General features: G+C 45.8%; 1 pseudogene across 1 annotated transcript in view; it reads right to left on the reverse strand.

Moving 5' to 3' along the window:
- Positions 1-8,688: 8,688 nt before the first annotated feature.
- Positions 8,689-14,910, reverse strand: part of LOC106578259 (attractin-like) — a 115,307-nt pseudogene continuing 109,085 nt past the window's right edge. The window contains exons 24-25 of the transcript XR_014379040.1: positions 13,168-13,325; positions 8,689-9,356 (exon numbers count right to left, since the gene is read on the reverse strand). The product of XR_014379040.1 is annotated as an attractin-like (transcript). The remainder of the gene's footprint in view (positions 9,357-13,167; positions 13,326-14,910) is intronic.

Here is a 14,910-nt window from a genome sequence, read left to right on the forward strand (position 1 = left end):
ATGGTTCACTTTCAGTAGAGGAATTGGATGGTAAAACCTATTGGCCAACGGAGTGGAGGCCTGGTCTGGGGAAATGTAAATCAGGGGGTGTTTTATAGTGCCCATCGAACAGGCTTGTCAAATGACGCCTGGTCCTGTATGTGTCCCTGGGGGCGTGCCTATGACTGAGTTAGACTTGGTTACAGAAATACAATTCTATCACATTAACATCAGAACAATAGCATCTCAATGTCTTACAAAAGCTTTATCCTTATTAATACATTCCATACACCCATTATGATGCAAGTCTCAAGCTGAGGCTATTATATAAACCGTTTTATGGTAATATGGCTATATTGTCTCTTCTGAGTATCACAAAATTGTACCAAGCGGATCAGTTCGTAGCTGGATTCTTCACCAATCTTCCATACCTTCTCCAGAACACAAAATGTCGCTTGGCTCCCCAATTCTGTGAGTTGGAAGAATTTCCTGTGTCTCTCTATGGGCCATGTGGCCAGAGACTCTCCTGGAATTTTAGAGTTTTTACAACCCTTTCACACAGGGCCTGGGTTGGGGGGAAGGTAGGTTGGGTGGTGGTGCAAAAGGGAGGGGGTCAACTGTCCTCCCTGTACCAAAAGAGGCCAACGTCATGACAGTAGCTAGCAAATGTGAAACGGATTAAAATGACAAGAGTTGACAGCTGTATGAGTTCACCATTTACACAACATATGCTGCAACCTTTTGTAATTTTAATAGTTTGTTTCATATTGGCTGGCTTCCAACAATAGCTGAATTTGCAAAGCTAGCGAGCACCAATTCCGTTTCAGTGGTGTTTGCTATAATCTTTGCTACCCGGGTTAAATAAAGGTGAAATAAAATAAATAAATAAAAGTTCCCTTGCGACAATTTAGCTTTTGCAACGAGACCATTAAATATATTTAAGACAATGGTAGAAGAGAGTGTAGTTCTGTTCAGTTTGGACTTCAGTTTGTCGCTAACCTTATCGCAGGGACTTTGAAGCACTAACTTACATCATCTGCATGCTGATCTTGGAATAAATTGACGATAGCAAAGATTCCATCTTTGACGAGGCCACATAAATGGAATAGGTACTAGCTAGCTTAATAGTTAATATTTGCGCGCTAGCTCTGCATATTCAGCTAGTGTGTGTGCGCGATTGACTGGATTAACCTCACGTCAGTTACGTTCATTGAGTGCCTTTCAGACAGTAGATACGACCCCTCTGTTACCTTGCCAACTAAGGAACTGGCAGTGGATCAAACCATTGTGAGGCAAAGGGTGGGGGGGGGTCGCAATCTTTTGAAACTTAAAAACGCGCTATTAAATGTCTATAATCAGCACAATTGCTTTCATTGCGTATTATTAATATTATTTAAATTACATAGTTATGTTTCAGTGATATATTGGGGGGGACAAATCATATTTTTCCCAGGATGGGGGGGGAGTGTCCCCCCGTACCCCCCGGGATTTCCGCCCCTGATATTTTGTACAGTGCATGAGTGCAGAGTTGGATGGTGAGCCGTGCATTACATGACGTGCAATTTTGTGCTGTTCCTATCAGAATAAAGCTCCATGACTGGTGGTACAAGTTGGAGTTCGTGTCGATGATTGATTGTACACAACGCAAGAAGAGTACTGTTACATACGCAACAGGTAAAGTATTGGTCCCATGTTTCATGAGCTGAAATAAAAGATCCCAGAAATGTTTCCCATACCCACAAAAAGCTTATTTCTCTCAAATTTTATGCACACATAAGTTTACATCCCTGTTAGTGAGCATTTATCCTTTGCCAAGATAATCCATCCACCTGACAGGTGTGGCATATCAAGTAGTTGATTAAACATCATGATCATTACACAGGTGCACCTTGTGTTGGGGACAATAAAAGGCCACTAAAATGTGCAGTTGTGTCACACAACAAATGGCCAAATATGTCTCAACTTTTGAGGGAGAGTGGAATTGGCATGCTGACTGCAGGAATGTTATGTTTATCTTCTAAAATCCACCTCAAATCTTTGAAATGTTGCGTTTATATTTTTTATTCAGCATCATTTTGAAATGTGTAAAAGTGAGTGTGGATGAGGTGAAAACATATTATTTATCAATCAACAATGACTAACCACCTGGGTCTGACAACTTGGATGGAAAACACCACTACACACCACACACCTATTACCACTACTACCACCCCTACTACTACCACTACTACCACCACTACTACTACCACTACTACCACCACTACTACCACCACTACTACCACCACCACTACCACCACTACTACCACCACCACTACCACCACTATCCCCCACCACCACCACCACACCCACACCACTATCACCACCACTATCACCACCACTACTACCACCACTACACACCACACCACTATCACCACTACTACCACCACCACTACTACCACCACCCCACACCACACCACTATCACCACTACTACCCACCACTACTACCACCACTACTACCACCACCACTACACACCACACCACTATCACCACCACTACTACCACCACTACACACCACCACTACTACGACCACCACACACCACACCACTATCACCACCACTATCACCACCACTACACACCACCACACACCACACCAATATCACCACCACTACTACCACCACTACTACCACCACTATCACCACCACTACTACCACCACTACTACCACCACCACACACCGCCCCACTATCACCACCACTACTACCACCACCACTTCACACCACCACACACCACACCACTATCACCACCACTACTACCACCACCACTACTACCACCACCACACACCACCCCACTATCACCACCACTACTACCACCACTAATACCACCACCACACCACTATCACCACCACTACACACCACCACTACTACCACCACTACACACCACACCACTATCACCACTACACACCACACCACTATCACCACTACACACCACATCACTATCACCACCCCACTATCACCACTACACACCACACACCTATCACCACTACACACCACACCACTATCACCACCACTACACACCACTACTACACACCACACCACTATCACCACTACACACCACACCACTATCACCACCACTACTACCACCACTACTACCACCACTACACACCACACCACTATCACCACTACACACCACACCACTATCAACACCACTACTACCACCACTACACACCACCCCACTATACCACTACACACCACCCCACTATACCACTACACACCACACCACTATCAACACCACTACTACTACCACTACTACCACCACCACTACACACCACACCACTATCACCACCCCACTATCACCACTACACACCACCCCACTATCACCACTATCACCTACTCACTACTACCACCACTACACACCACATCACTATCACCACCACTACTACCACCACTACTACCACCACTACTACCACCACTACACACCACACCACTATCACCACTACTACCACCACCACTACTACCACCACTACTACCACCACTACTACCACCACTACTACCACCACTACACACCACACCACTATCACCACCACACACCACACCAATATCACCACCACTATCACCACCACTACTACCACCACTACACACCACACCACTACACCACCACTACTACCACCACTACTACCACCACTACTACCACCACTACTACCACCACTACTACTACCACCACTACTACCACCACTACACACCACCACCACACACCACACCACTATCACCACCACTACACACCACCACTACACACCACCACTACACACCATCACTACACACCACCCCACTATCACCACTACACACCACACCACTATCACCACCCCACTATCACCACTACACACCACCACTACTACCACCACTACTATCACCACTACACACCACACCACTATCACCACTACACACCACACCACTATCACCACTACACACCACACCCACTACACACCACTATCACCACCCCACTATCCCACCACTACACACCACCCCTATCACCACTACACACCACACCCATCACAACTACACACCACCACTATCACCACTACACACCACCCCACTATCACCACTATACACCACCACTATCACCACTACACACCACCACTATCACCACTACACACCACCACTATCACCACTACACACCACCCCACTATCACCACTACACACCACCCCACTATCACCACTACACACCACCCCACTATCACCACTATACACCACCCCATCACCACTATACACCACCCCCGTCACCACTACACACCACCCCCATCACCACTACACACCACCCCACTATCACCACTACACACCACCCCACTATCACCACTACACACCACCCCACTATCACCACTACACACCACCACTATCACCACCCCACTATCACCACCACTACACACCACCCCACTATCACCACTACACACCACACCACTATCACCACTACACACCACACCACTATCACCACCACTACTACCACCACTACTACCACCACTACACACCACACCACTATCACCTCTACACACCACACCACTATCAACACCACTACTACCACCACCACACCACCCCACTATACCACTACACACCACCCCACTATACCACTACACACCACACCACTATCAACACCACTACTACCACCACTATTACCACCACCACTACACACCACTATCACCACCACTACTACCACCACTACTACCACCACTACACACCACCCCACTATCACCACTACACACCACACCACTATCACCACCACTACTACCACCACTACACACCACACCACTATCACCACCACTACTACCACCACTACACACCACACCACTATCACCACCCCACTATCACCACTACACACCACCCCACTATCACCACTATCACCACCACTACTACCACCACTACTACCACCACTACTACCACCACTACACACCACATCACTATCACCACCACTACTACCACCACTACTACCACCACTACACACCACACCACTATCACCACTACTACCACCACCACTACTACCACCACTACTACCACCACTACTACCACCACTACACACCACACCACTATCACCACCACACACCACACCAATATCACCACCACTATCACCACCACTACTACCACCACTACACACCACAACACTATCACCACCACTACTACCACCACTACTACCACCACTACTACCACCACTACACACCACCACCACACACCACACCACTATCACCACCACTACTACCACCACTACACACCACCACTACACACCACCACTACACACCATCACTACACACCATCACTACACACCACCCCACTATCACCACTACACACCACACCACTATCACCACCACTACACACCACCCCACTATCACCACTACACACCACCACTACTACCACCACTACTATCACCACTACACACCACACCACTATCACCACTACACACCACCCCACTATCACCACTACACACCACACCACTATCACCACTACACACCACCACTACACACCACTATCACCACCCCACTATCACCACTACACACCACCCCACTATCACCACCACTACACACCACCCCTATCACCACTACACACCACACCCATCACAACTACACACCACCACTATCACCACTACACACCACCACTATCACCACTACACACCACCACTATCACCACTACACACCACCCCACTATCACCACTACACACCATCCCACTATCACCACTACACACCACCCCACTATCACCAATACACACCACCCCACTATCACCACTATACACCACCACTATCACCACTATACACCACCCCATCACCACTACACACCACCCCCATCACCACTACACACCACCCCACTATCACCACTACACACCACCCCACTATCACCACTACACACCACCCCACTATCACCACACCACTATCACCACCACTACACACCACCCCACTATGACCACTACACACCACCACTATCACCACCCCACTATCACCACCACTACACACCACCCCACTATCACCACTACACACCACCCCACTATCACCACTACACACCACCCCCACTATCACCACTACACACCACACCACTATCACCACTACACACCACCACTATCACCACCCCACTATCACCACTATCACCACTACTACACACCACCACTACACACCACCACTATCACCACCACTACACACCACCCCACTATCACCACTACACACCACACCACTATCACCACTACACACCACCACCCCACTATCACCACTACACACCACCCCACTATCACCACTACACACCACCACTATCACCACCCCACTACACACCACCACTACACACCACCATCAGCGACGGCCAGCAGTCCAGAGCCTGCTGCGATGATCTATGGTCCAGTTCTTCCTCCTCCGATGATCCACGGTCCGGTGGCACAAAAGCGGAGGGATCAGCCGGCGGAGGGGGGGTTACGCCCCGAACCGGAGCCGCCTCCTCTGTTGGAGGATCCGCGGGATGAGAAGGTTCTGCTTACTGCACCAGAGCCGCCATAGACATTTGTGACCCATCCTACCCTGTCTTTTTTTTGTTGGTTCTTTTGTTGTGATCGGAGTCCGCACCTTTGGGGGGGGGGGGGGGGTACTGTCACGTCCTGACCTTAGAAAGCTGTTGTATGTATGCTTAAGTAATAATACAGAACACGTCTCCTTCCTGAGCGGTATGATGGCTGCGTGGTCCCATGGTGTTTATACCTGCGTACTATTGTTTGTACAGATGGACGTGGTACCTTCAGGCGTTTGGAAATTGCTCCCAAGGATGAACCAGACTTGTGGAGGTCTACAATTTTTTTTACTGAGGTCTTGTCTGATTTCTTTAGATTTTCCCAAGATGTCAAGCAGAGGCACTGAGTTTGAAGGTAGGCCAATTGACTAAAATGTTCTGGAATTTCCCAAGCTGTTTAAACGCACAGTCAACTTAGTGTATGTAAACTTCTGACCCACTGGAATTGTGATACAGTGAATTATAAGTGAAATAATCTGTTAACAATTGTTGGAAAAATTACTTGTGTCATGCACAAAGTAGATGTCCTAACCGACATGCCAAAACTATAGTTTGTTAACAAGAAATGTGTGGAGTGGTAGAAAAACTAGTTTTAATGACTCCAACCTAATGTATGTAAACTTCCGACTTCAACTGTACTATTTTTTTATAAAGATTCTATTCGACGCACAAAACAATTCAAATGAAGTCTGATGGGGTTTCTCCCACTTTTCCCGAAATATTCGCATAACGTCACAAACTCTGATGCTGCGGTCATTCAATTGCATTGACATATGTTCTTCAAACAGAGGACGCCGTGATGACATTTTCTGTTTTACAGATGTTAGGCTACCACATGGCCATTCATAAAAAGTGCATTATGGGCCGACACTATACAGCCCAGGCTACTATTGTACTTTGCAGGGATTTTCTTTATCTCGCCTAGGGCGGCATATCGGCCAAGACCGAGCCTGATCAGCTTTGATGAGTATATAAATTAAGAAAAGATTCTGTATGAAATTATACCATGCCAGGTTGGAGAGGAGTGGCACATTATAGTCCTCAGAGCCAGAACAACCTTGTCCACTAATGTTGAATAATTCATGAAGTCAGACACATACAAGCTGTTTTTAAAAGAACAACCATTTTATTTATTTACCAGCAGCCAATGAAACGGGCAATGCATAAAAGAAAATCCAAAAGCACTTTGTTGACTGAAGTGCCATAGCCTACAGCGCTCCTTAACCTGATCCCGAGTGGCACTGCATCTCAGAGTTGCAAGGAAAAAGCCATATCGCAGACTGGGAAAAAGCACACAGACACACTGGACAGAGGAACTCTGTCTAGAAGGCCAGCTTCCCGGAGTCAACTCTTCACTGTTGACGTTAAGACTGGTGTTTTGTGTGAACTATTTAATGAAGCTGCCAGTTGAGGACTTGTGAGGCGTCTGTTTCTCAAACTAGACACTAATGTACTTGTCCTCTTGCTCAGTTGTGCACCGGGGCCTCCCACTCCTCTTTCTATTCTGGTTAGAGCCAGTTTGCGCTGTTCTGTGAAGGGAGTAGTACACAGCGTTGTACGAGATCTTCAGTTTCTTGGCAATTTCTCACATGGAATAGGCTTCATTTCTCAGATCAAGAATAGACTGACGAGTTTCAGAAGAAAGTCCTTTGTTTCTGGCCATTTTGAGCCTGTAATCGAATCCACAAAGGCTGATGCTCCAGATACTCAACTAGTCTAAAGAAGGCCAGTTTTATTGCTTCTTTAATCAGAACAGTTTTCAGCTGTGCTAACATAATTGCAAAAGGGTTTTCTAATGATCAATTAGCCTTTTAAAATGATAAACTTTGATTAGCTAACACAACGTGCCATTGGAACACAGGAGTGATGGTTGCTGATAATGGGCCTCTGTACGCCTATGTAGATATTCCATTTAAAAAATCTGCTGTTTCCAGCTACAATAGTCATTTAAAACATTAACAATGTCTACACTGTATTTCTGATCCATTTGATGTTATTTCATTGGACAAAAAAATGTGCTTTTCTTTCAAAAACAAGGACATTTCTAAGTGACCCCAAACTTTTTGAACGGAAGTGTATATATTGTAGAAAGAGGAGGAAGGGAGGCGCTACTAAGGTACACAATAGTACATGTTGGTAGACAGAAGGTGATCTTTGGTAAAAGGGGTGAATTGGTCATCAAATAGAAAGGAGGACCAAGGTACTCTTCATATAATTGATTAAAATGTCTTTATTAGTATGGCGTGTTCAATAGAAACAAGGTTTTAAAAATCCAACGCGTTTCGGCTGCATGGCCTTCGTCAGGGAGTACAAAGAAATAATACAATGTCCTCTTTTTAACAGCTTTTCCAATTAACCCTAATTTGAAGAGGGAGTGGTTACAAAATTGATTGGACACACCTAGTAAGCAATACTACACACAGCTATTTCACTTTTTAATATTTTATCATAAAAATACAACTCCAAGCTAGAAGTATCAGAACACTTAGAAAGGTAGTTTCTAACCTTAAATATGGCTGGGAGAAGTGTCAAGCAATAAGAAAGCAATATATTCCATAGTACACTAGAACACAGCAAAACATGAACAACAACAGTCTAAACATAGCTGAGGGCAATAGAGCAAAATGTCCACTAGATGACAGCAAATGGACCAAGAACTTACACTTTAGTTTAACTGTTTAAGACGGTCCCCTTTTCTAATAGAGGCCGGGATATGATCAATACCCATAGCTTGTAGGGAGGCAGGGTTGCCATGGTGTAAGGACTTGTAGTGTCTTGCCATGGGGAAGTCTTCATTGCCTACCCGTATGGCGTACTTGTGTTCAAGGCGTCTCTTGGTCCGTCCAATGTAGAACACCTCGCACTGTGGCCATTGCAATCTACAGATGACATGAGTGGTTTTGCAGTTAATGAAATGCTTGACGTAATACTCCATTTTGGAAGCTGTGTCAACAAAATACTTTTTCTGTGCAATATTTCTGCAATGTTTGCACTGGTTACATTTACATGTTACGTGTGTGTGTGTGTGTGTATGTATATATATATATATATATATATATACAGTGCCTTGCGAAAGTATTCGGCCCCCTTGAACTTTGACCTTTTGCCACATTTCAGGCTTCAAACATAAAGATATAAAACTGTAATTTTATGTGAAGAATCAACAACAAGTGGGACACAATCATGAAGTGGAACGAAATTTATTGGATATTTCAAACTTTTTTAACAAATAAAAAACTGAAAAATTGGCCGTGCAAAATTATTCAGCCCCCTTAAGTTAATACATTGTAGCGCCAGCTTTTGCTGCGATTACAGCTGTAAGTCGCTTGGGGTATGTCTCTATCAGTTTTGCACATCGAGAGACTCAAATTTTTGCCCATTCCTCCTTGCAAAACAGCTCGAGCTCAGTGAGGTTGGATGGAGAGCGTTTGTGAACAGCAGTTTTCAGTTCTTTCCACAGATTCTCAATTGGATTCAGGTCTGGACTTTGACTTGGCCATTCTAACACCTGGATATGTTTATTTGTGAACCATTCCATTGTAGATTTTGCTTTATATTTTGGATCATTGTCTTGTTGGAAGACAAATCTCCGTCCCAGTCTCAGGTCTTTTGCAGACTCCATCAGGTTTTCTTCCAGAATGGTCCTGTATTTGGCTCCAGCCATCTTCCCATCAATTTTAACCATCTTCCCTGCCCCTGCTGAAGAAAAGCAGGCCCAAACCATGATGCTGCCACCACCATGTTTGACAGTGGGGATGTTGTGTTTAGGGTGATGAGCTGTGTTGCTTTTACCCCAAACATAACGTTTTGCATTGTTGCCAAAAAGTTCAATTTTGGTTTCATCTGACCAGAGCACCTTCTTCCACATGTTTGGTGTGTCTCCCAGGTGGCTAGTGGCAAACTTTAAACGACACTTTTAATGGATATCTTTAAGAAATGGCTTTCTTCTTGCCACTCTTCCATAAAGGCCAGATTTGTGCAGTATACGACTGATTGTTGTCCTATGGACAGAGTCTCCCACCTCAGCTGTAGATCTCTGCAGTTCATCCAGAGTGATCATGGGCCTCTTGGCTGCATCTCTGATCAGTCTTCTCCTTGAATGAGCTGAAAGTTTAGAGGGACGGCCGGGTCTTCGTAGATTTGCAGTGGCCTGATACTCCTTCCATTTCAATATTATCGCTTGCACAGTGCTCCTTGGGATGTTTAAAGCTTGGGAAATCTTTTTGTATCCAAATCCGGCTTTAAACTTCTCCACAACAGTATCTCGGACCTGCCTGGTGTGTTCCTTGTTCTTCATGATGCTCTCTGCGCTTTAAACGGACCTCTGAGACTATCACAGAGCAGGTGCATTTATACGGAGACTTGATTACACACAGGTGGATTCTATTTATCATCATTAGTCATTTAGGTCAACATTGGATCATTCAGAGATCCTCACTGAACTTCTGGAGAGAGTTTGCTGCACTGAAAGTAAAGGGGCTGAATAATTTTGCACGCCCAATTTTTCCGTTTTTTATTTGTTAAAAAAGTTTGAAATATCCAATAAATTTCGTTCCACTTCATGATTGTGTCCCACTTGTTGTTGATTCTTCACAAAAAATTACAGTTTTATATCTTTATGTTTGAAGCCTGAAATGTGGCAAAAGGTCGAAAAGTTCAAGGGGGCCGAATACTTTCGCAAGGCACTGTATATATATATACACACACTCTACATATATATATACATATATATATATATACACATAAATATATATACATATATATATACACAGAAATACATATATATATATATACACACACACACACACATACATATACATATATATATATATACACATATATATATACACATATATATATAGATCCACACACACACACACACACACACATATATATATATATATACACATACATACACACACACACACACACATACACACACACATATATATATATATAAAAAAAATTAATCACTCTACACCCCCCACACATCTAGCAGTTAGCTGCTGGAGCATCATTCTACACCCCCACACATCTAGCAGTTAGCTGCTGGAGCATCACTCTACACCCCCCACACATCTAGCAGTTAGCTGCTGGAGCATCACTCTACACCCCCCACACATCTAGCAGTTAGCTGCTGGAGCATCACTCTACACCCCCACACATCTAGCAGTTAGCTGCTGGAGGATCACTCTACACCCCCACACATCTAGCAGTTAGCTGCTGGAGCATCACTCTACACCCCCACACATCTAGCTGCTGGAGCATCACTCTACACCCCCCACACATCTAGCAGTTAGCTGCTGGAGCATCACTCTACACCCCCACACATCTAGCAGTTAGCTGCTGGAGCATCACTCTACACCCCCCACACATCTAGCAGTTAGCTGCTGGAGCATCACTCTACACCCCCCACACATCTAGCAGTTAGCTGCTGGAGCATCACTCTACACCCCCACACATCTAGCAGTTAGCTGCTGGAGGATCACTCTACACCCCCACACATCTAGCAGTTAGCTGCTGGAGCATCACTCTACACCCCCACACATCTAGCTGCTGGAGCATCACTCTACACCCCCCACACATCTAGCAGTTAGCTGCTGGAGCATCACTCTACACCCCCACACATCTAGCAGTTAGCTGCTGGAGCATCACTCTACACCCCCCACACATCTAGCAGTTAGCTGCTGGAGCATCACTCTACACCCCCCACACATCTAGCAGTTAGCTGCTGGAGCATCACTCTACACCCCCCACACATCTAGCAGTTAGCTGCTGGAGGATCACTCTACACCCCCACACATCTAGCAGTTAGCTGCTGGAGCATCACTCTACACCCCCACACATCTAGCTGCTGGAGCATCACTCTACACCCCCCACACATCTAGCAGTTAGTTGCTGGAGCATCACTCTCCACCCCCCACACATCTAGCAGTTAGCTGCTGGAGCATCACTCTACACCCCCCACACATCTAGCAGTTAGCTGCTGGGGCATCACTCTACACCCCCCACACATCTAGCAGTTAGCTGCTGGAGCATCACTCTACACCCCGCACACATCTAGCAGTTAGCTGCTGGAGCATCACTCTACACCCCCACACATCTAGCAGTTAGCTGCTGGAGCATCACTCTACACCCCCACACATCTAGCAGTTATCTGCTGGAGCATCACTCTACACCCCCACACATCTAGCAGTTAGCTGCTGGAGCATCACTCTCCACCCCCCACACATCTAGCAGTTAGCTGCTGGAGCATCACTCTACACCCCCACACATCTAGCAGTTAGCTGCTGGAGCATCACTCTACACCCCCACACATCTAGCAGTTAGCTGCTGGAGCATCACTCTACACCCCCCACACATCTAGCAGTTAGCTGCTGGAGCATCACTCTACACCCCCACACATCTAGCAGTTAGCTGCTGGAGCATCACTCTACACCCCCCACACATCTAGCGGTTAGCTGCTGGAGCATCACTCTACACCCCCCACACATCTAGCAGTTAGCTGCTGGAGCATCACTCTACACCCCCACACATCTAGCAGTTCGCTGCTGGAGCATCACTCTACACCCCCACACATCTAGCTGCTGGAGCATCACTCTACACCCCCCACACATCTAGCAGTTAGCTGCTGGAGCATCATCGGAGGGGGTTGGGATTGGAGGTGGGGTTGTCTCTCATGTCACCTACTTGTATCTTGATGGGCCAGGTGAAGTTGCTGACATAGACGAAGAAGGTGATGTTTGGGTTGAGGAGGAAGTCAAAGTTCTCGTTGGAGAAACTGTCTTTAAACTCCTTGATGTTACTCCTGGATATGATGGGGATCTCCTCACCTGTCTGAGTACCTGCTTTGGGAGGAGGGGGGAGGGGAGGAGGGGGGGAGGAGGGGAGAGGAGGGGGGGGGAGAGGAGGGGAGGTGGGGGAGGGGAGAGGGGGGGAGAGGAGGGGGGGGGGGGAGAGGAGGGGGGAGGAGGGGAGAGAGAGAAATAACATGTTTTTTCAGCGGACATATCATCACCACACCAAGGTGGAGAGAAACCCATTTTATTCACTAGTAGAAGTTTGGAATGAGATTGAAAATGTTGCAGTATGTGGGTGTGTAAAGGTGTGTTATCTGTGAAGATGTGTTACCTGTGAAGGTATATAAAGGTGTGTTACCTGTGAAGGTATATAAAAGTGTGTTACCTGTGAAAGTGTATTAAGGTGTGTTATCTGTGAAGGTGTGTTAAGTTGTGTTACCTGTGACGGTGTGTTAAGTTGTGTTACCTGTGAAAGTGTATAAAAGTGTTTTACCTATGAAGGTCTGTTAAGGTGTGGTACCTGTGAAGGTATATAAAAGGTGTGTTAAGGAATTCTACCCTTTCATGCGCGAGTCGCCCCAGAGTGAGTTCCTTTATGCTGGTGATGTTAGAACCTTCTCTCCATTCCAGAATGTGATTGTTACGTAACAGTCCATTTAATCTGCGCTGTCCTCAAACCAAGGCAAGCTGCCTGCTATTATTTATAGGCTGTTTACAATTTCAAATGATTTTCTAACAAGTTTTTATTTTCTAAGAACAGTTTGAATTGAGGTGTGTTCCGCCTCATTCATTCACATAAAAGTAGTCATTTTTACTTTTGCGGACAATAAATGTTTTGGACATTTATGACCCGGACAAAATTCCCCAAGCACTTCCCAATTGTTTGTGCAGTTCAAGCCAGAGACATTTGCGTATGTCCCGTCAGAACAGGATCTGCACTCGTGTTCACATTGTCTGTCTGTTGCCCTCATTGCAGTCATTGTTTTCCTTACCAATATTAACTTTGGAAATGTGTGCGTTTCTATCAAAGTAAATGCCTTGTTACGTTATAATAGTTTCTGTATGTCGTTTCTACTGTAGCTGACTGTATGTATGGAGCATAATGTGTGTATATTCCCTGTAAAACAATGCTAATTGCCACAGAGAAGTATCAGCGTGTGTTGTATTTCGAAGCTACCCTGGCCTTACGACTCCTAAGTGGTGCAGCTGTCGAAGGCACGGCGTCTCAGTGCGAGAGGCGTCACTACAGACACCCTGGTTCAAATCCAGGCTGCGTATCTATCAAAGTAAGTGCCTTACCATATTAATAGTTTCTCTATGTGATTTTTCAAGTGAACTGCACGTCCAATTACAAAAAAGTTTTCTTAGTGCATTCCACAAAGCTGTTTATCGTGTCCGCCTTATCCACTTCCCCCATTTTGAGGTTATAGTCAAGCACACAGACTGGTTTGATCTTTCTCTCTCCCATCAGGTGGTCCACCTTCCTTGTGGCCGACATGTTTGCTGTATGGACAGTGGAGAGGACATGGACGTCTCGTTTGTCATGCCACTTTACTGCCAGCTGTTGACCGTTCTCCTTGAACTCCACCTCCCCTCTCTTCATCCGAATGCCGGCAACCCCTTCCTGCCACAG

Source organism: Salmo salar, chromosome 01 (genome assembly GCF_965601325.2).
Source record: "Salmo salar chromosome 01, fSalSal1, whole genome shotgun sequence".
Taxonomy (NCBI): domain Eukaryota; kingdom Metazoa; phylum Chordata; class Actinopteri; order Salmoniformes; family Salmonidae; genus Salmo; species Salmo salar.